The sequence below is a fragment of the Haliaeetus albicilla genome, chromosome 7 (genome assembly GCF_947461875.1).
Source record: "Haliaeetus albicilla chromosome 7, bHalAlb1.1, whole genome shotgun sequence".
NCBI classification, from domain to species: domain Eukaryota; kingdom Metazoa; phylum Chordata; class Aves; order Accipitriformes; family Accipitridae; genus Haliaeetus; species Haliaeetus albicilla.
Window position 1 is genome coordinate 28184411 of NC_091489.1, and position 21635 is coordinate 28206045.

Below are 21635 nucleotides of genomic sequence, written 5' to 3' on the forward strand. Positions count from 1 at the left end.
GTTTTAACCTGAATCTTTCCCACTGCAGTTTAAGCTCATTACTTCTTGTCCTATCTGCAAGAGGTGTGGAGAACTGATTATTCCTTTCCTCTTTGCAGCAGTCCTTCACATTTTTGAGGAAGTATACTTTTGGCTATAATGTCCACTGGCAGCATTTCTATTGTAAATTCACTTTACAAAATGAACTGAAAACTGAAATGAAACCTCATTGAAAAGCTCACATTATGGGAATTTATATTCCCTTTTAACTGTCCCTTAAAATACGAACAAGACTATTTTTGACTTACGTGTAATTGAAATAAAAATAAGCAGACACAGCTTTGCCAAGCACTAGTGCTGAATACTCATCATTTAGGACCCCAGAAATTATCATCTGGGTTTAAAAACAATAAAATTTCAGCGATGCATATGAAGCTCTTCATAATTGCCATCTGGGCTAGGTTCTCTGAGAGCCTGAGCTGGGCTTCTACTCACCTCAGACAGCTATTCATGCACCAGAAAATTAGATGTCTTGTCCATCTGCTGTGGGCTAACGGGTATGGAAAGCCAACACATCTATTTAAGGTGGCATAAATGACTCCCTGGAAACGTCTGTCTTTCTCTTAAGAGGGTGCCTAGGCATTAAAGGCTTTCAGAACAATAAATCATAATGGAGCAGGTTATATTTCCATAGATTTTCTTCCCAGTGAAGCAGCATCCTCTCTGTTGGTACGCTTGCTTGATTCAGACAAAAGGTGAGACCCTCACATCATCTCACATCTCCAAAGCCTTTAATAAAGATGACAAACATCAAAATACCCATGACAAATTCACTGGCAGGTTAGCAACTTCTACAGGAAGCTGTATTTCTGATTGCTTTAGAGTAATTCAGACTAAAAAAGCCATGTTCACTTCAATGATGCTGTAACGGCTTTGCAGATGTCATTGACTCAGGGATATGTTCCTGCTGAAGAGCAGCCTGATGGGTATTTTTCGGTTTCTTACATGCACTTTCTTCTTACTGCAGAGTTTTAGGAGCTACAACTTTTCTAACCTGAAGCTGCCTACATATCAGAAGAGTACAGGCTGTACATCTGCTTGATTGATGCCCAACCTTTTGGTTGACTTCTGGGAGCAAGCGTTTCTTCATGAAGTACTGAGTTAGCATATGCTGCCTGCTCCCAAGCATGGTGGGCAAGCTCAGCATACATTTAAAGGTGTTTCTTTCAGAGGGCTTCTGAGGCCAGATAATTTTGAGGCTATAGGTTCGACCCAAGGTCCTTGCCTTGGGACAAAGGCAAAAGCTGCATGGCAAAAAAGGAGATATGGTTCCCACCTACCTCCACTGGTGGGAGCTGAGGAAATTATGAACTAAGCTCAATAATTATGACTCTGACAATGGTTGAGTATAGGAAACAGGGCACATCATACAGAAAAATCTTTCCCCTGGTATTCTCTTTTGGAAAACAGCAACGTACTGCTTTTGAGGTTACAGTCAGGTGGCTGTATTCACTAATCACCAATGAACATACCTGCATGAACCTGTCTCCTTGCTTTTTAAGCCAATTTATATCATATTTTCTGATGTGTACAATGTTGCTGGCCCCTTATTGAGCCCCATAAGTCCCACCCTAAGTGATGAAGTGCCCAGTTTTGACCAAAACGGCATTCAATGACCTTTAAATCTCTCCTTGCTTTCATTGGCTCAAGTAGTAGGGTGCACTTGTCCTCTTAATGAAGTTAAAATGACAACAAGAGACTCTTACAGCGAAGTGACAGAGCTCTGGCAGTTGCCGTTAGTGAAAGGCTTTTAAAATATGTTCAGTCGTTCCAAACTAAAACCACTTTTGAGCTTAGCAACCTGCTCTTGGGCTTTCCACAATGGTAAAATTAGTGAGATCAATTATATTTTTCTTCTCAACAGATTTCCTTGCTCCAAAAACTAGCTGGAAAGTCTTCTTGTGCCATACATATATATATTTTTTGTATATAAAAATGTATTTCTTTTTGGTCATATTTCTTTATACTGTTTTACCAGGATGCAGGATGAAAAAAGTGAACATGAAATGGTTCAAAAGGCACTGCTCAGATTCAAGATTTCCCTGCTTTATCAGGAAAAATCCACTGGGGGAGCTGCTGGAGCAAGAGGATAAGGGGGCAACAACAGTTGTGCTAAGCTGTGGGTGTATGAACCAGGCCAAAAGAGCTCCTTGGCTATGGGGTTATTGAGGCAGGGCTGATAGTTTGCTACATCAAGTAGGAATAAAATAACCAGCTTTGATTTTCTTGTCTGATGCATGCACCGCACCCTTTGAAACCCAACCCAAACAAATGAAGAGCTTTGGGTATATTGCCATTTAATAATTGCCTCCTGCTCAGTGAGGAGCGAAGCTTTTTCTCCCTTTCTTCCCCCTCCTCCACAACAAATTCTCACTAGGATTTATTTTCCACTACAGACAGCGGACATAATTACACAACAGATCAGAACAGCTTACATAATGCCCTTTATAGAAACCTGCCTTACCTCAGAGGCATATTAGCATTTCTTATGGGTTTAAGGGGTGAGGGATTAATTATAGATTTTCAAAATATGCCTAATTACATATTTACTGGCGGAATAAATAATTCACGTTTCATAACTCGCCATGAAATGACTACTTTCTTTTGAAGATTAAAAATTCGAGGCTTGAGGAATGTTAAAGTTCAAACTCTGAATAAAGGCTCCTAATCCTTTATAGATTGGCATTTTACTCACATGAAAAAATACAGCAGAAACTCGCTCTTTCACCTGAGTGACTTGTAGACCCTTTGAAATTTCTCACTTGACAACCTATAAAACGAAATGAGCAAAACATTAAAAATGTGATTTGTTCATTTACTTTGGCACTTCAGTAGATCATGTAGGATTTCAGGAAGCACCTAAAGGACTTGAGAGCATGAGTTTCCCTGATTCTTGGCTTTTGCATTGGGCAGAGGTGGGACCAGCAGCATCTCTCTGTACAGTCCAGTGCAGGCAGGTACCCTCCTCCCAGGGCCGGCGTGGGGGCTGCTGCTCTGCTGTGTGTGGCAGGGGCAACCAGGGACTCCTCACATGCTTGCAAGTGAGCATGCCTTTAAATGCTTCATGGCATTGGGTCATCTGGAAGCATAAATCAACTTGCCCCTTTCCTGACCTGCCCTAACATACAGCCAGTGGTTTCCTCCGTTATGTTTTATTTTAGCCAGAGTTAGCAAGAAGAATATCCCTTTGGCGTTTAGGGAATATACAAATTATTACAGAAGAGCAAATAACTGCCTCCAGAAAGCAAATAACTGCTTCTGAGGGTTTTATATTAAAAAAAAAAAAAAAGAAAAAGGCAGCATTCAACAACAGTAAGTGCCATGTTCAATAACTAGATACCACAGGAGAGAAAGAAGGAAAGGCAGACCCCACGTGCCAATACAACTGGTCTTGGGTTGGGTTTTTGGTAGACTTAGAGAGGAGTAGGCTGGAGAATCCAGCCCAGTATTGCTTCTGTGCACATATACATGACAGTCAAAATCCATCCATGCCAGTCCTGGTACGTTATGGAAAGGGGAAAGGGCAGAAGAATCACTTAGATGAAAAAAGCAGTAAGACATGGAGAGCAAGTGACCTGGCTAAGTCATCCCCAGGTCACCTGACTGCAGGGCAGCTACTGAAGGGACACACAGAAAAGACTTCTCCTGGCCAGCTCATGCTTTCCCCCGCTTAGTTCTCCAGCTTTGTGAAGATCTTTAAAATAAGGCAAATATACCTTTTAAAAATAAAGATATACAGGGAATATTCATAGCATATAGCAATTAAGTCTATCTATACAACTATCAACATTCCCAGAAAGCAAGGAAATAAACACTGACTTATAGCATAGGCATACTTGTGATTAACTTGTAGACACAAGCCCATGTGTTTTGGACAGGTGTATGAAAATAGCAACCTGCTATTCAGCATTTTAGTTCTTCAAAAGAAGAGCTAGGTATGTAGAGGAACATAAACCAAAACAACCTGATGCTTGGTGAGACTCTGGTCCCAGTTCAGCCTTTTTCTTTTGTGCTACCTTGTGTAAGTGGCTTAACCTTTCTATGCCACACTACCCTTAAAATGCTTTTCACCTTATAAGCTAAAATGGTTATGTACAGACCAGTTATTGATTTAATTGAAGCAGGTGGAAAAGTGGAAACCCACTCTCATAATCAATTTGGGAGTAGAAATATTATTTTCATTTTGGAGCAAAGGGTCTACTTTTTAATACACTATACACATTTTTCAGTAGCTTAAGATCTAAAGGTCTATGGAAAAAAAAGGTTAGGATTTTTTTTAGAATAATGCCTTACTTTCAGTCCTGCTTTCAATAATAATTTCCATAACAATGTATACTTCAAAACAGGAGAAAATATTCCAGGGGGAGCACTGATAAGATTGGTTCAACCTACAGAGATGACTCCACTGTAAAATTTTGCCTATCAAAATGCTCAGCTTTCCCAGACAAAAGCTTACACATTTGATCAACATGCAGCTGTTTCTTTTATTAATAATTGCATATCAATAATATTTAAGTGTAAATACATAATTTAAGCTCTAAGTTATTTAAAGCAGGTAAAATACTCTACAGTGACGGCACCATCAAATGGGAGAACGCAGTCAATGGTATGAGGTGGTAGATGAGGGGCAGGTGAGCATCCTTAGCCATAACTACAAGCAGTGAACACCGTAGGACAGATTTATAAATGTACTGCAAGCCATTTAAAAAGTCTTCTCCCTCTCTCGCCCACACAATATTAATTACCTGCGCTGGCTCATGCTAATTCATTTTCCTTACACCTCAGTAAAGGAAGAAGGTGTTTGAAATAAGTAGCGTCAAGATTCAGCGTAAAGAAGGTATGGATACTCCGAAATTGCATTTTTGGGGCAGAAGGGTGGACAGGGGAGAGAAAGAATAACACCTATAAGTTATGCTTCCAACTCAGTTTCATTCACTGAACCATGTAAATAAACATCCAGCCAGTTTGGTCCCAATCCCACAGCCTCGGCACAGCAACTCTTAATTACTCATCTATAAACAACACAGACAAGCCATCACTCAACACTGCGCTACGCCTCATGGCCACACGCTTTGCATCCTACCTGAGTAAATATTAAAATGAATATAATCTACTATATTTTAAGGGTAAAGTTATCTGCAAAGCCCAGTGATTCATGAGCTCTCCGAATGTACATAAAGTGCTTTAGTGAAAGCATTTCCTAAGGGCCTGATCCAGTCATGCTTCTCAAACCCTCCGCAGCTGTCTAGACTGGAACAGAAAGGTCATTCAGCCACTGAAGGCCAATCCATCACTCCCATTAAAAAAGAAAATACCTAAACTGCTCCAAAGGTTCAATTTGTGGATCTGATGGGGAGATACTGAAAGAACAGCCAAGGTCCCCTTCCCCGGGGGAACAAGGGCCAACACAAAGCCCGTACCCTTCCTGGGCTCGTTTTGAGGATCTGATCAGGAAGCCAGAGAATCCCAGGAAAATTCCTGCCTCGAAGCACCTCTCTTGTCACCCTCTTCTTTTTACCATCAGTGCTGCAATGCAAGGAGCTGCTGTGCTCTGCTACACTGGGACTTTTCTCTCTGCTTGCCTCCCCTCAGCACCAGGGTCTCGTGTATGCAAAATCCAGAGTTTATGTATGTCCCATGATAGGAAAAGTCAATGCTCATCCCAAAAGACTCTCCCCCAACTTATAACTTAAGCATGGAGGATCCCCCTTTCTCCGGGCTACGTGTGGCCCCTTCACTGCTCTAACCCCACTGACACATCTGCCACACGAGAGAGCCCCATGGTGATACTGTAGATGGGTGCTGCTGTCTCCTCCATGAGTCGATGGAGGTATATATCCAGGTCACCACGGGGCTGCAGGGGGATGCTCACCAGCTGGGGAAACGTACATCCCTCTATCACCCCTTTAGCAATAGTACACTGAGCTGTAAAATATCCCTATAACTGGGGCATTCCCTGCATGTTGCAGACTTGGTGGGTGACTTCAGCCTCATTAAGCTTGGGCAACCGGGGCCGAAGGAGCCTCCGCAGGGGCCAGCTGGGAAAGCCCAAAAGGACATTGCACAGCTGATGAGAATGGGGCATTTTTCTACCTCAGGTGCCGGCAGCTCACCGAACTGCTATGGGTCAGCAGCGAAAGGGGCTGGATATCATCACCCCAGCAAGCTCCCTCCGGCCCCAAAGTAGGGGAGAGCATGAAGAAGCCAGCGCGGAGACTGACAATGCTGCTTGAAAAATGTATTCCAGCTGCTCTCCTTAAACTGCAAGCTACGGCCCAGTTGTTTGCGATCACAAACATTTTTAAAGAGGCATTTCTGGAGTCTGATAGCACCTGCCTCCTCCAGACGTGGACGTTTTGGAAAAAAATGGGAGGGAAGGAGAAAAGAAAAGGAGACCTCCTCCTGGATCTCATCTTTTCCATTCGGATTTCAACCACCAGAACCATTACCAAATAAAATGTCAACTTTTTCCCTTGTTCATTAACCTTTGATGCTTATTGTACAGCCAGTTTCAGTGCTCACAGGGGACTAAGGAGGCTCAAATCACAGCATTCATTTTGCTCAGGGCTTAGGCACAACTTGAACTGCAGTCCAGAAAGGAGGGAGGGGAAGGGAGAGAAAAGGCTATTAGCCCAATCCTGCCTCTTCAGCGGTTTACATGTTTAATAAAGATCGAATTTAGAGAGAGGGGGAACCCCCAACTTAGTAATAATTCCCTTCACAAGTTCTACTATAATTAAAAAAATAGAGGCAAGGTCATGACGAGTGCTATTGAAAATAACAGACAGACTTGTAATTATAGCAGGGCCAGCTAAACCAAGGGTTAAAGGTCTCTTAATACTCTGTCAGCATTTCCACTATAACCCCTCAGTTTCAGGGGTTTACAGCTCACACATAAATATTTGCTGCAGGCCAAAAATGGCCTTTTGAGGGGTCAGCAAAAGGAGGTAAATTTTATTTACGTATTTATAAAAAATGGCCTGGCTCCACAGAAGCGGCACATCCCTCAACAGCACCACCAGTACAATTCATGGGGACGAGGAGCAAGAGCCAACAGTCCTGACCATGAGAGCTTATGGGGTGGGTGGAGGAGCTGGAAATACATTTTACCCAGAGCAAGTAGCTCCAAATCCACAGAAACCCTGTGCAGAGGCAACAAGCTGCAAATACAGTATATATTATAAAGCTGAATCCTTAAATAATAAGGCCGTATTCCTACCATGAATTATACAGATAATCACTCCCACTGTTCAGCCAAGCATGCACATAAGTCTTTGGAAGATGAAAACCTAAGGCCTTGCTAGCATATTGGTTTAACTTAAATCAGTACTTTAATTGATTTATTTAAGCCAATGCCAAACTCGGTGTGACTCCCTGATTTCTGCTGAAGAGTAGCTTATTCGAGTTTAGTATAAAAAAGTGTATCTCATTTTTTTTTCTCAAAGCATTCCTTCTTCCCCTTTTCCTACCTCTGTATTTATGTGACCCTGAGTTGACATTAGTTCAGTGCTTAAGGATTAGAAGAGGTAAACTGGCTGTGACCTTTTCTAGGGCTCCTTTCCTTGAGGGACTGAGCCGCTGCCAGTGGTCCATGGCTGGAGCAACCACTTGCACCCCCTCAATACAGCTGCTTACTGTAAGGTTGGGGAACCTAAGGTGCTGCTGCCATCCCTGCAACTCCTATTTTCTTTTCTTTAAAAGTCTTCTAAAAAGCTTCTGGTCCTCAGGGAAGAAAAAAAAAAGAGCGCCTCACAAACCCAAACTAACATCATCCAGAAAGCTCAGAAAACCACGCTGGCAAACAAAGAGAGTCCTGAATTATGGAAAAAAACACAACACAAACCCTTCTCTCATACTAGCATGACATATAAGCCAGCCTCCTGACTTTTAGGAGGTTCTTTCACCATTTTCCAATGCCTGCCATTAGCAATCAAAATAAAGCCAGTTTGATTTGCAGCGAGGGTTTCTCCATTGCTGGCTGGTTCAACCAGACTGCCCTTCTCACGAGGCTGTGCATCACTCCGGCTCTTCCATCACAGCTTCAGGCTCAGTTAAAGGGAATGGTGGCAAAAAAGCAGGAGCACCAAATGATCTTGGATCTAGTGAAATTAATTTACTAGAGTTTTTTGATGGTCCAGAGAGGGAAAAACTCAGCTAAAACGATTAACCAGGCAAACCGTTCCAGAAGCTATTATTTTCATCTATACCTAAAAATGTCACAAAATTATACATTTCTTTTCCTCACTAACTTCTGCGTATTTTTCAATGTGATCCTATAGGGGCTTGGGGTTTTTTTAAGTGATATTATATTGAGGATATATAACTTTTTTTTTTTTAAGTTTCTAACAAAATATTTATTGTGCAAGACCCAGAAGATAAAAAAGATGCAACTGTTTTTCTTGGTTTGTTTTGAGGTTATTTACTTAGGACTAAGCACCTCATTTTTCTTGTGTACAAAAAGTAATTATGCAGTCAAAAGAATTATGGCCCACATACTTCAAAACATATGAAAAATGTAAAACTTTATTACATACATTAATTTCTAACAAAGGACGTCTCCAGCATCAGTGTAACTGGTATAAGGCAGATAACTGATGTATGGTATATTTGTTGATGTTCCTCCCAAATGGGTTTTATAAAGCCAAACAAACAAATAAACAATTTCTTTCGTTATGTGTCTCTCTCGTATAAATTTCATCAGTCTCATACAAGGGAGTGTAGGCTTAGGGGAGGGGGTTGCCTGTGGATTTATTATTTTTTTTTAATTAAGCTAAAATATTCTGCTCAAGCAATCTGTTCACCATGCTTTCCTTTTATTATCTTTCCATCTCCTGCATTTCTCAAACCAGGCAACCCCAGCTCCTGCCCAAACCAACTGCCCGGGCTGAATCTAGCTTCCCTGCCATGGGCAGCTCCCCTGGCCCCCCGCCTTAGGGTAGGCTGCAGAGGTCTGTGGAGTACTGTTACTCTTCTCCCTGCTTCCTGCCCCCCCCCACCCCCCGTGTTGAATTTCTGTGAGCGAGGCAAGCTCATTCCTACTAAATCAGCTGGGCTGGGAGGCCAAGGCAGGAGTTATAAAACCAAAGTTCACAGCATCCTTATCTTTAGCTGAGCCACTTTAACTTTCTAACTATACATCTGGGTACCATATCCAAGAGGAAAAGGATGGCCATTTAAAATGTCAAGAATAACTGCAATCAGTTCTCCTCAGTGCCTCTCTTGAAGAAACAAAACAAAATTGAAGTGTGAAAGACAGACTCAAGGTAGACTTATTGTTTTAAGTGAATGAAAAAAGTGAAACCTGACTTTTTTTATATTAAGACAATGACCTAATCAAATAGAAACCTAAACTTCCAATATACATGTTTATTTGTTCCTACTGCTTTCAATAAAATATTTAGATATAATATGTAAATTTATCACAGTTAGACAAACCTTCTGCTCCACTGATAGATGTGTCATAGTACTAGAAGTCCAGAGGAAAAGGATCCATGGCATCCAACAAATAACACACACAAGTAAATACTAGAACTTTCTATTTCAGTCATGCAGAGTTACTGCACTAATTCAGCCAAACGCTAACTCCTGCATCCTGATTTAAGCACAGTCCTCCTTCAGCACAGATGATTTCAGGCTTTCACAGTGCCCTGTCAGGGTTTAAGGACTTTAAGGAGAAGCTTGGCAGCTTCTCTTTGAGAAGAGGGCTCTGCTTATGTCATACTTCTGGTCTGCTCTTGGCATATCTGGGCGCCAAACGGGAAAGCTGCTGGGATGGCATTGCTAAGGCTTAAGATCTAACATTAAAAATGATGATGCAGTGCATTTGTGTCTCGGTCCTCATTTATAGGGCATGGGCTCAGCCAGGTGTATGGAAGTCTTCAAAAAGCATAGAAATCCCCAAATAAAGTTCTGGGTTTGACCTCTCTAAATTTGGCGGAAGTTTGAACTCGGTGTAACCTTGAGGCCCATCTTTAATTGAAGTGTAGTATTTTGGGAACTTGGGACAAAGGGGAGGGAAAGACCTATTTCAACTTATACCTAACCCATGAGAGTCAAAGCAACCCTGACGGCTGACAGCTTTAGAGCCAGCGAGCCTCCCCCAGCCCCTGAGCTTTCCTAGGCTACATGCTACCTTTAAAATCTGAAACTGCAAGTCTCTCTATTCTTTTGCACCTTCTTTAGTCCTCTCTCCCTCCTCCCACTACCCATGAAAAAAGCTTTCAGTGTTTCAAACGTACTCATCACAGGTATCACGAGAAAAGCAGACCAGTGCCAGCTCTCAATGGCTTGTTTGTTCTGGGGCTGAAATCTATCCACTTCCATTTCAGGCGTCCATCGGCTGAACCACCATTAGACATGCCTGGCCCCAACAATCACAGGGGTTTGGCGGGTTAAAAATGCTAGGATTTCATTTTATTGCAGGGATATTATTCATTCTTGGGAAGGTTCAAAAGTACATGCGTCAACTTATGTCATCAGGGTCAGACAAAGTGGCATGCAGAATCACAGCCAGATTGCATCGGTGGAGGGGTCTGGAGGCAGAGCCGAAGAGTAAGGAAAAAGAAAAATGTTTTTTAGGATGCACTCTGGATCGCTTCATCCTTCGGCAAGGGAAGAAGGGCAGGAGATAAAGGATCCCCTCCGAGCACGTTGCCCTAAACAGCGTGAACTGAAATCAAGTTGTGCAGATTTCACTAAGATTTCCACTGCTTCTTGCCCAGCAACATGCCTATGGGTAAGACCATCAAACAACAACGCCTCCTCAATTGCCAAAACGTGCCTCCAACTTATACCAGCAAGCCCACAAGTACACACAGCCTCACACAATAATAGCATTAGATGCCATTAACAGGCTTTAGCCTTGTTTCTTTTCAGTGGAAAAACTATTTGACATCCCTCAAGCCCAGGCTCAGCACTGCTTGACCCCTTCCCTTCCCTGCCTACATTAAAAGAACAGCTAAATAGCTGCACACAGAGCAAGCCAGCCCCTCCTCGCTCCAGGTGTCTGTATTTTACTTAGGGCCCCAAGCTTGATTCAGCTCATACAGTTTCTGACAAGCTTCAGCTGGCCCTCGTCACCAGACAGGCAGATCAATTAACAGAAGGATTTTTCTTCCCTAGCTCTCTTCCTGGACCTTTAACCCCTTGTGTGTCCTAATGCTCTATGAAAGAAGGGCAGAAAGCAAGCGCTAGAAAAAAAGAATTGCCATTTAAAGCTCTTCTTTTTCCTCCATCCCCACCCCATGCTTTTGCTTTTTCTACCCATCTCAAAACCCCACCTTTCTGTAAAGATGCCTCTGGTTGTTCAAAACTTCTCACTTATTTTCCATCAGAACTAACAATTTTAAAATTCCCTTTCCCTCTTCTTTTTTAAAAAATCTCTTCATATTTTGCTACTGAAAGGGATGAAGTTGAATGTTTTCTTTGGGGTGGAGAATCCTTTTCCACTTGTTCATTTTTCTTTCTCTTTTTCCACTGCACCAATTTTTCCAAATTGCCACATGGAAAGCACAAATTCTGGCTAAAGAGGCTAAGACCAAGTCTGTAGCTGGTGGTCTGCAAGCTTTCTTGAAAAGTTATCAGAATAAAAATGACATTTCATGGATGGGGAGGAATGAAAAAAAAGGGGGTAGAAGAGACCAAGGCAAAAAAGTGTATGTTCAAAACCTACAAAATAGAAAACGAAAGAAATAATTTCAAACTGGAAAAAAAAAAGCACAGATGGTTACAAATTTCCCAATGAAAGAGAAACAATGTCAACATTGACAATTTTATTTTGCAATTTAATTATACCTCCATTTGTCTGTGGTGAGAGTGTACAAGAGAGCATGTCAATGGCATGAGAAGCTCCTTCAGCAACAGCAAAACATAATAAATAAATTTAATTGCTAGTGATAATAATTAGACATTTCTGTGAAAAACAGTTCCCAGAACTACTGAAAACTATTGAGAAAAATAAATGTTATGGCTACTACAAGGAAATCCATTTAAATGCATACATAGTGATAAATAATTTAAAAGTGGTAAGGATTTTTTATTATTTTTACTTTTTGAAAAAAAACCTTCCCACAATTCCTTAGCACAAGCCTATACTGTTACTTGTACAAACGGATTCTGCCCATCACTTTAGTACCAAAGCCGTACCACAGCAATAATGACAATAATAATTAGAGATAAATAATAAACACCACGCAACCTGTTGATCTCAGACTGCTGCAGCAAGGCTATACAAAACAACAAATCTAAATGTGAAGAAACAATCATTGATCTTCCTACAAATAGCCTTCACCTGGTGAAATACATCTCAGCATTAGCACACATCATTTTATCAGGCAGACAAGAGTTTTAACTTTTCCTTGGTAGAGGTGATAGTTTCCCAGTATCTCTTCTCTGAACTCAGGTATAGGTACTTTCTCAGAACAGTGTAGAAATTAAAACGAGGATGAAAAATCCCCCACTGAAGTGGGCATGACAGATGTGAAGTGCTGGGCAGAGTTAAGGGTATCGCCACTTCTCTGTGGTTTATAGTGCACAATTTTCTTAGCAAGGAAGGAGGGGGAGGGCAGCTGGTAATCTTTCACTCTGTACCGGGAATCCTTATCAAGGATTTGGGAATTGAGCATTATTTCTTGGATGGATGGGTGTCGTTTAATGCTTTCAACGCTTGCTAGAAAACACAAAGTCGCTGCTGACACAGACTGGGAAGGCAGTAAATAGCAACAGCAGGTCACTGACGCACAAAGGAAACCATAAGCCAGGGGAAGTGTAGAATGATAACTTTGGGTAAACAGATTGTAGGGAATAGTTACAGAAGTGGAGGGCTACCTCCTGAAAAGAAATGGCTCCAGAAAGAACATGGCAGGATGGTGGATGCTCAGCTACACAGAAGCTCTGTAGTTGGAAGGGTAACTTCAGTCCTTAGGATATGTAAACAGGGGGATATAGCCTAGAAGGCCAAGGTAATATCCTTGTCCATGGCACTGCTGTGACCACTAATGGAATAATGAATCTGGTTGTGGTGCCTATGTTTCAAGAGGTTGTTGATAAATTAAAGAGAAGAGCCAAGAGAATGGCTAAAGGACTAGAAAACACTGGGAGGATTAGAAAACAATTGTGAGAGGCTCAAGAAGCTCAGACTGTTTAGCTTAATAGAGAAAAGGTTAAGGACTGACTTGCCCACAGTATACAAGAACCTTCAGAGGAAACAGAAATTTGATGGAGAGCTCTTCAGTTTAACAAAGACGTACATAAAACAAGATCTAATGTCTGGAGGTCGAAGCTAGAGGAATTTATGCCAGAAGTTAAGGGGAATTTTTTAACCATGAGAGCACTTAACAATAGGAGCAGTTTGGGGTGGCTTCTCCATTGTGATATTTTAATGTCAGCTTTGGAAGGGCTGCTGAAAGATATAGCACCATATAAAGGAAAACCTTCACAGAGTCCTGTGGCTTTTACTAGGCAGAAAGGCAAACTAGATAATGGCACTGCTTCTTTTCGCCTTTAACATCAAACAACGTATAATCTATGCTTTATGTCTAAACATTCATAGCTGTCCTCATGATGTGTAACAGTGTGCATGTTACTAAAAAAACAACTTTTGGCCTGTTCATACTCTTAAACTGTTACCAGGGAATACAGAACATGACTTTCACACGATACATGCAATGCTGAAAACTTTCTAATATACTTGTTGCTTCCTTTCAGATCAAGCCTGGTTTTATGATGTTAAAAAGAATTATCTTAATTTTTTAGTACTTTACATTGCAAGCACAGAAGGCCAGTGACTCATTCTACTTCCCCCTTTTAGTCAGATGATGCCCAAGTTTCTCTTCTAATTTGAGCATAAAGCTTGCCAGCAATTAATACTGTTGTCCTCAAATGGTCCCGGGGGAAGCTCAGTGGGTATAAAATAACAGGGTGTTTTTGAAAGGAGTTTGTAAATGTGCCACCGCAAACTTAAAAAGTGAACTCCCCAAAATGCAAAACTGCATTATCAGTGCTGATCTACTCTCAAGCCTGCTCATCATATAATTCATGAAAGTACAAGTCTAAAGAGCAAAATGAATGCATACTTCTACCAATGTTTCAGTAACATTCCTCAGAGCATGCCTCTCATTTTTACCTCTTCATTCATCCCTGCAACACTTTGGATGCACAGCAAATTACTGTGGATTGGTTTCTTGTTGAATCAACATGGTCTGAAGATAGTGCCCCTTTGAAAGTTAAAGCTAGGATGAGTAGTGCAATGGGCTCATCAATCCTATGGTCCCAAACATTTGTCAAATGAGATTTAATGAAAGAGGAGTGTCCTTGCTAACATGCTAAATCCAGCCTGTAATCCCCAGTATAACAAGAAAACAAAGACGTTTCCATCCCCTCTTATATCAGGAATAGAGATAGGATGATGGAATGATGTGAACATAAAATAATTGTACACACAGAAGCTTATGCAAAAAGGCTTCGTTCGGAAGTGCTGGAAAGCCACTCACCCTGAAACAATGGGGCAAATTAGCATGCATCCAGCCCAAGGGTGCAAGCAGCGCACACACACACTCCCGGTGACGGATGCTTAGCTCTTGCTGGGAGGTCACCACTACGAATCTTTCTTGAGAAGGCAGCATGTCAGATTTCAGACACTTTCCCTACAAATGGGCTTTTGCAGCTCAAAGGAGGGGGGGGAGCTTTTTGATCCAGATAATAAAGTCCATTTACATGAAAAGATGCCGCTTTCAATGACATGATTAATTTCGGAAATACCTGGCATCTGAATGAAGCAAAGACTTCAAGAGATGACTGATGATGAGAAAAGATAATTAGGCAAATGTCAAGAGTCAGTGTTTTGATTGGTGACTGAGAGGCTGGTCTGACTAGGTTATCGTATACTCATTCCAGATGGAAATGAAAGGTCTTTGTAGGGAGAGCAGGGCAATCCCTTCATGGTTAAACATAAACTGTGTTTAAGCCTAGATTTCTCCTGGGTTTTCCTCCTGGGAAGCCCTGCTACCCCAGTCAGCGCTCTACCTGCATGGTACTGGACCAAGCTTGCCCCATTTGAATCTTAAGATGTTTTAAACATGAACAATTTATCTTGCACTTTATTACTGCAAGCCTAGAGTGGTCTTAGCCTTTCCGAAACATCCCAGGCTGCCTTCTCCCCAGCTCTCCAAAGCTGGAAGATAATACAGCCATTTTGCAGAGAGGGCAAATGACAGTCCCTTTCCCAAATGTGCCCAAATATCTCTCCTCAGCTTCTCACCCAATGCCCGGGTTAGCGACTGCCATTGAATGCTGGTGCCCTCCACAGGACAGACAAAAAGCCGAAGAGGATGCCGGGGACCCTGGCATGGTGTACTCTGACAGGATTGCCCTGTTGAGATTGACGGATTATCTCCCCTTCAGAAAAGGGAGCATTCACAAGGCCCTCTCCCTAATCCATCACAGCACTCTGGACCACGCTTCCCATCGCTTGCCCCTTCTCCATGCACGCTTCTTTTGATTTGTGGGATATGCTGGCTTTGTGCAGGTGCATTTAATCCTCAGCAGGAAAACCGCCGATGCTCAGAGACCACTGGCTTTCCAAACCACCTTTCAGAGGAGCTCAAAGCACTGCTTGCTTTATCTCTCTATTGTTGTGGTGCAGACCAAATATCAGGCCTGGTTCATCATCTATTGAACCAGCTGCCGGCAAAGACCTCATCTGCGAAGGCAGGCTCGAAAGAGCAGCCGATGAAGCACCGGTCTGAGAAGTCACACTTAATTTGGCCAGCCATCCAATGCTGAGGCTGCTATTAGTTAATCTTCATATAATTTGTTAAAGTAGGCTTTATGAAGTACTGGAAATAATTGTTTCCCTCCCCCCTTCTGAATCCTGCGGCCGTGCACGGTTAGGGGTTTAATAACAGACTGTATCACGCAGTCAGGAACGGTGAAGGTTTTATAGCACTGCATTAGCCAGAGGTGGATAACCTATCTCTAGAGGCTTGATTGACTGGAAACATATTCTTAGCCTGCTTAAAACTGCTTAGAGTGTGTCATGGAGGTCCCCCAAAATAAAACGTTCAGTGTATTTAGTGAAACCCTACACCCTAAGTACATGTAAGGGCACTGTAAGATACTAATTAGGTTGTAACATAAAACACCGTAAAAAGCAAAGCATGACATTTAAAAAAATAAAAAATGTTTAGGCTCTGGCCAGCTCTTTCATGTTAGAGAAATATATTAAAAATATATTCACAGCAAATACACTGGGGCTTTGAATAAGTCTGTGTCCCATAGTAGCCCTTAGCTGGAAAGGATTGATACTGCTCATTATGGAGAAATTTCTACTTAAAATTGGCCTCAAATTTTAGAAACTACCCCTGTTTACTTTTCCTTTAATAAAAAAAAAATCTGCTAGCACTAAGACCAGCAAATGATCATTATGATGGCACTGGCTAAAATATGCATGCCCAGCTTTTTTTCCCCAATCTTTTTCCCAGGAAAGGTGAGGAGAAGGATGATACCAGATGAAAATAATGATTCTGCATGATGGAGTATAAAACTTACATAATAGTAATAATTTCAGAAGGGTAACATACTTGAGAAATTTTCCTCTGAATTTTAAAATTAAAAGTACTGTTCAAGCACCTTTCACTGAAACACTAGCAGAAAGTTAGTCATTTAAGGTGAAAGTCTTCAGTTCTGTCTCATGAAATCACTCACAAACTATAAAAGCAATGTCTTATGTCTTTTTTAAGGATCTGTAAATTCTGAGATTCTTAGTACTTTATTTTTTAAGCATTAGTTGTCAGTCGGAAGATTTTCTCCATACTTATGCATGTTTCTTCTGTTATCTAGTGCCACTCAGCTATACCACATTGTATAAATTAGAAACACTACCTCCTTAATAATGTTGGAATTAGTGTAATTTTTAAATGTTTAAGAATATAATTATTTACCTGCATTATAAATATTAACTATTAACATAAAACATGTGTGATGTACTGAAAGAAGTAGAACTCAGCACTTGCAAGCATAAATTTAAATTTCTCAAACAAAATTAAGTATACATATATAGTTTTCTACAGAGAAAATCTAGGTGAGATTGATCCCAATGCCTTCATGAACATCTCTAATGGTACATACATATATGTATGTATATAATTTGCATGGTATATAAATAGCATATATTGTATATATGGTATGTTATTGTACAAATAACTGTATAGATTTAAAGATTTAAATATTATCATACCATTAGTAAAAGCTACCTTTTGAAAAAGCCTTGACATTGTTGTGCATTATTGAAAGGAATGAAGTGCTAATTTAATAAATATGTCACTAGCTGTGTTCAAACTAAACACCATTAATGTACATTTGTTGTTGTATGTGCATAAGGTTACAGATTGCAAAAACCCTTACTAGGAAATAAGTTGTATTTTATCAATGAATATATTCTTCTTGGGATTTTATGGCTTTGCTTTAATGTGGACGGTCACTTTTCCTCCTTTGTTTGGAAAGGTACAGTTTATATTTCTTCCCAGATTTAGCATTTCCCTTGAAGGTTTTTGTGATTAACAATATAATATTTTTATTGAGTTATTTCACACGCAAATGACTGGGCCCGAAGGGTATTCTAGGTTTACAAGATTTTACTAATAACTATGCTCCCTTTTGTATTAAAGCTGCTAATTAGTGCTTTTAAACAGCTCAACATTTAATTCTTTGAAGGCACCATATCAAGGGCTGATATAAAACTGTTTATGTAGAAGGATATATAAAATAAGAAGGTGTTAAACCCAACACAAATTGAGTGGCAGGGGGTTCCCTAAAGTGCTAATTTTATGTTTGTTTTCGTCTAATTTAAAGTTAAGATGTCTGCATTATAACAGTGATGTGTAACATGCTTTACATACAGATTAAGCAAAATGTGTCAACTTATGAGCCTTATTTGCCTGGAGAGGTAGCCACCAGTAGTTTCATCAGTGATTTTATGCATGTGTGTATATATATATCTATATATACGTGCGTGTGTGTTTTCATATGTGGGGATACAAAAGTGCATGTTGGGTATACATAGCTGTGTGAGTGCCCACCCACACATGAGCACATTTTTACGTCCGTATTAGCTAGCCTCTGTATGTCCCTGTGTTTCAGTGATTATGGAAAACTTAAAACTAATTAATTATGTGAGATTGCTCATTTAAAAAATTTAAATATTTAATTTCATTTAAATATACTGTGAGATTTTAAAGCCACATTTTGTTTAATTGGTATTGCTAAACTGAACTGATTTATACACACTGAGGATACTAGATGGCTGTAATCGAGAAATAAATGACTTGTGAGCTACGTTTTATCCTTCTTTTCTCCAAGTTAATCTTTAAAATGTCCCAGAAATTCATTAAAAACATGGGAATTTTCACTCAAAAGTGCTGAATGAAAATTGGAAAACTGCTTCTTAGGAAACTAAACATGAAAATTTCCATTTTTCATCAAAGCCATTGTTCGCACAAATACAATTTTGAACACTGTGTTCAACAAGGTTTTAAAAATAATCTCATGAAGTGCATTTCCAAGTTTCATAAAGAACTATGAATTGAGTGAAAGTCTCAACTGGCCATCTTCAGCTGACCCCACTTCACTTCCTGAGAGCATCACAGCTGCACTCCACTCTTCGCAACTGCTTTTGGAGGGGTGGTAATTGTTTTCTGATACATCTTCATATACATCTGTAAGATGACACAGTACTGTGCAGACACGAGAGACCAGATCCTTCAAGTGGAAGAGCCCAGTGCAGAATCCCACCCAAGCTAAGTGGTCCTGACGCAATTAATCAGTTTACAGGTCGTGAGCTAGTACAGGTGTACTCATTTCAGGGTTCACATGCAAAACTGATGAGAATTTATTTATGCAACCTAGCGGCTGTGCATAATTATGTACTAAATGTAATTTACATAGTACCAAAAGTGTCTAATGCAAACATTAAGATGGAGAATGTCACTAAGGTAAAACTGCAAGAGAGGGTAAAAAAAAATGGAAAACTATCTATCAGGTACTATAACAGATACATCAATGTCATCTCTCTAACGCTGTATCTTATTGCAAAGAAATGGAGATTAAGAACTAAATATCCACCCTTTGCATTGTATAGTGAACTTTTTTGAGAGATGATAACGTAACAAGAATATAAGCAATAGCATCTTTGTGGGGTCATTACTTCAAGAACAGTGCTTCACCACTATGTTATGTGTATTTGGGCAAGCGTTTTTCTTTTTTGTAGGATGAATCACTTATTTTGCAACCAATACTACAAATGTTTTGGTCTGTTTATTTTATATGTATGTACGAAAGCAGTGGGTGGAAATGAACTGGCTAAACTCAAGATTTTCTTAGCATGATCTTGAGTAAAATCCAGTGTGGCTTTTCAAAAGTCTATTTCAAAAGGCCCGTTAAAACTTTATGTCATTCCCAAAGTATATGATCAGCTGGCATTGTCAAAGCAGAAGTAGTAACGCTGTCCCCACAGCTTCAGGAACAAGCACTAGCATTTGCATCTGATTTATTCACCTCACCCCAAACTGAAGTATCTAGAAAGACATATATATTGGTTTGTGTTCAAAATTTAAGGTGAAATTACATATATGATACTTTATAGTTGTCTTAGCATTAGAACTTAAAATACACCGATCTCCCATTTTCATGGTCTTTGTTTCTCTATTCCTAAACTCAGCTTCCCCTGGAGAGCCTCTGGGAGCAAGAAAAATTGGAAAGTTGCCCTGACTCTCATTCTGCCCTGACACATGTGTTGGTATGCTTCAGAGCAGCCTAGAGGCAGCTTTGACAAATAACATCTGGCAGTTTGCCTCCAAGACTTGCATTTATCCTACTGAACTTTAGGCACACACACTGAGGCATCTTTGGTGGGAGACCATCACTTTGTTTCCTCTCTAGGCAAGAAAGGCAGCCACATCCAAAATGGGCATCCCTGAGGCACACTGGATTTGGTTTTCTTTATAAACTAATCTCATAAAAGAAAAAAGAAATGCAGTTATGATGTGAACTCTGGATCAAGTAGAAATGGGAGAGAAGCTCTACCATTTCTCCTTTTTGTAACTTAGGAAACCTAGCCATTAACCCACTGGCATTGGCATTTTTACAATAGATTGATGGCTGCCACTGGCTTTTACTATACAGTGTCAAAGAGTTGTCCATAGCTGAACATTTAGAAAAGTCAGAAATAGTCTGTCTCTGTATGGTCTAAGTCATTTATATTACCATGAGACACGTCAGCTTTCTCCTTTGCTTCTGTGTGAACTTACTGTACTGACGAGTTGCCTCATACTAGTGCATGACAGTCCAGTTCCTAATAAATCCCACCTGACTGAAATGAATTAGGTCTGGGAATATGTGTTCCAGATTATTAACCAGCACCTTTGCAAGTAACTTACCATCCACATTTATTAAAGATATTGGGTGATAATTTGTGCAGTGTTCTGGATCTCTCTCTGGTCTAAGAATTATGGTAATTAGTGCTCAGAGAGAGGATTTCACTTGTACGTTTCTCAGGGTGCAGAGAATAGCATATTATTACACTCCTTTTAGATTTGAGATGGATAACTCTAAGGCTATTCCTATTTTTTAACCTTGGCCAGCTGCATATGGATGGAGGCTCTGAGCAGGTCAGGAGACCTGCACTCCATCTCCAGCTTTGCCAGCATGGGACAGTGCACTGCTTGCTTTGACCTGGCCCCTCATTTCCATTGCAAAAAAGAATAAAGATCTGTTAGGCTGGGTTTCAATTTCAGCAGGCACTTGCCCAAGAGGAAACAGAAGGTTTGATGGACTTCATGGAATAAAAGGTACCTGCATCTTTGGTGCACAGTGCCAGGTGAGGATCTGATGATAGTTCAGAGGGCTGTAAAGTGAGAGGCCACTCCAGGAGGAAGGATCAGTGAGGAGCTCTGCCTGAGGCTGATAGAAGTAACAGTGCTGGTGCTGTAGAGTGATCACTCTAAAATGCCTTCGGAGACCTTCTTAAGAGATGCAGAAAAGGGCAGATAATAAACCACCATCTGCATTTGGAGACATCAGAAAGCAGGTCTTCAAATTCTAGGAGATAATTTAAGAAAGAAGAAAATTATAAACTCCCCCAGGAACTTAAATATTAAATTCAATTTGGTAAATGGACTTTGACTTGACAAAGTCCTCAGAATTGTACCTGCAGTGGCCCCAAGTAATCAGTCTGCCAGAGTTACCCAAACCAAAGGGCCTACTAATAATACTTACATCTCAAAGTTTCAAGAGACTTTAGCCATGTCCTTCACCTGAGTTACACTGATCCTGCAATGTTATCTGAAAACCTCTGGCCATAGATTCCTCTGGTGGAACATGATGTCTTCATAACACTTTTCCTGGAAGAGAAAATAATCTATGTTGCCACATCTTTATTTCTATGTGCACTCATGCAGACACACAAAGGACTGTGATAACAGTACCATCAACTCTGTTTTCTTCAACCCTCTGTAAAACTTCTCCTTGGCTAATTTCATAGCTAGTCATTAAACAGTGCAATAATTTCCATGGTGCTATTTTGGGGGATGAAAAAAAAAATAAAC

At 40.5% G+C, this 21635-nt stretch overlaps 1 long non-coding RNA gene across 1 annotated transcript; it reads right to left on the reverse strand.

Annotated features, from left to right (window-relative positions):
- Nucleotides 1-203: 203 nt before the first annotated feature.
- On the reverse strand, nucleotides 204-21431 carry LOC138685864 (uncharacterized). Its single transcript, XR_011325246.1, has 3 exons — nucleotides 21307-21431; nucleotides 20884-21129; nucleotides 204-2809 (listed from the first exon to the last, which is right to left on the reverse strand). It is a non-coding gene; the product is annotated as an uncharacterized lncRNA (long non-coding RNA).
- Nucleotides 21432-21635: the final 204 nt, after the last annotated feature.